The sequence below is a fragment of the Pezoporus occidentalis genome, unplaced genomic scaffold (genome assembly GCF_034315485.1).
Source record: "Pezoporus occidentalis ecotype Australia unplaced genomic scaffold, CSIRO_AGI_Poc_V1 ctg158, whole genome shotgun sequence".
Classification (NCBI taxonomy): Eukaryota; Metazoa; Chordata; class Aves; order Psittaciformes; family Psittacidae; genus Pezoporus; species Pezoporus occidentalis.
In genome coordinates this window covers 727,555-728,643 of record NW_026913404.1, presented here as the reverse complement: position 1 = coordinate 728,643, position 1,089 = coordinate 727,555, and the positions used below count along the sequence as shown (strand labels likewise).

Below are 1,089 nucleotides of genomic sequence, written 5' to 3'. Positions count from 1 at the left end.
GAACACCGCTTCCCCCCACCCTCCCTGGTCAGGAGGAGGACCGCACATTCCGGCACACTGACCTAAACGCCGAAGTGCCATCGTTGGTAACAGAGCTCCCTCCGCAGCACCGCTGCCCGCCCCACCCAGCGGCGGCCCCTCAGGCCTGCCCTCTCACGGGGAACGCGGAGCCTGCCCCGGCCTAGCCCCGAGGAGCGGCCACGGCGGGAGCCCCCTCGCGCCGCCTCACACCGCCCGCCACCCGGCAGGTGCCGGCGCACGCGCAGGCGCATGCGGCGGGCCGCGGGGGCGTGGCGCGAAGCGGAGGCGGCCCGCCCGCTGCTGGCACGCGATTGGCGAGGGCAGACGGGAGTGGCGCCAGCGATAGAAGGGCGACCGGAGAACTGGTTAACGCAGGCGCGGTGGCCAAGTGGTAAGGCGTCGGTCTCGTAAACCGAAGATCACGGGTTCGAACCCCGTCCGTGCCTCGGGGGGGGCCCGCGCTTGTGGGTCTTTCTTATCGTTTTTAGGGGACGCGGCGTGGCCCCTGCGATGGGATCCTTGCGCTCCCGCCTTCCACCGGCATGGTACCCAGCAGAGCAGCGGGCGAGCACCCAGCAGCGATTACCGCCCCCCGGCAGGGTGGAGAGCACGGCGCAGCGCTCCGCTGCAGCACCGGCACCTCAGCGGCTGCGGCAGGGGGTGGTGCCGCACCTGCCATACCTCGCTTTCTCCTCCGCTTCCCCGATCACACCTGCACTGCATTGGACCGCATTGCACCGCATGACAACGTCTACATCCGCATCTGCTACACTACCAATGTTCTTCTTCAGACCACCTTCCTCGGGGGTTAAGCCGGTACTCGAGAGTCCCTCGAGCTCACCCTGAAGAAGCAGAAGATCATTTCAGGTGTGCAAGGAAAAGACGTGTATCGAAGCCAAGTGGAAGCCGTGTCACACTCATTCCCTGCATGGTGGCTCCAAAGCACCCACCAAGACACAAGTTTGTTCCTGTGAGGAACAAGCGAAGTCTCTGCTCGATCTTCTCCACCGGTTGGTCATCCAGGTTCCTGGGGCCTTTCATTGTGACTTAATTCTGGTTGAAACGTGA

The 1,089-nt window shown here is 65.1% G+C and overlaps 1 non-coding gene across 1 annotated transcript; it reads left to right on the top strand.

Annotated features, from left to right (window-relative positions):
* Positions 1-395: 395 nt before the first annotated feature.
* On the top strand, positions 396-467 carry TRNAT-CGU (transfer RNA threonine (anticodon CGU)). The gene has a single exon. It is a non-coding gene; the product is annotated as a tRNA-Thr (tRNA).
* The last annotated feature ends 622 nt before the right edge of the window (positions 468-1,089 follow it).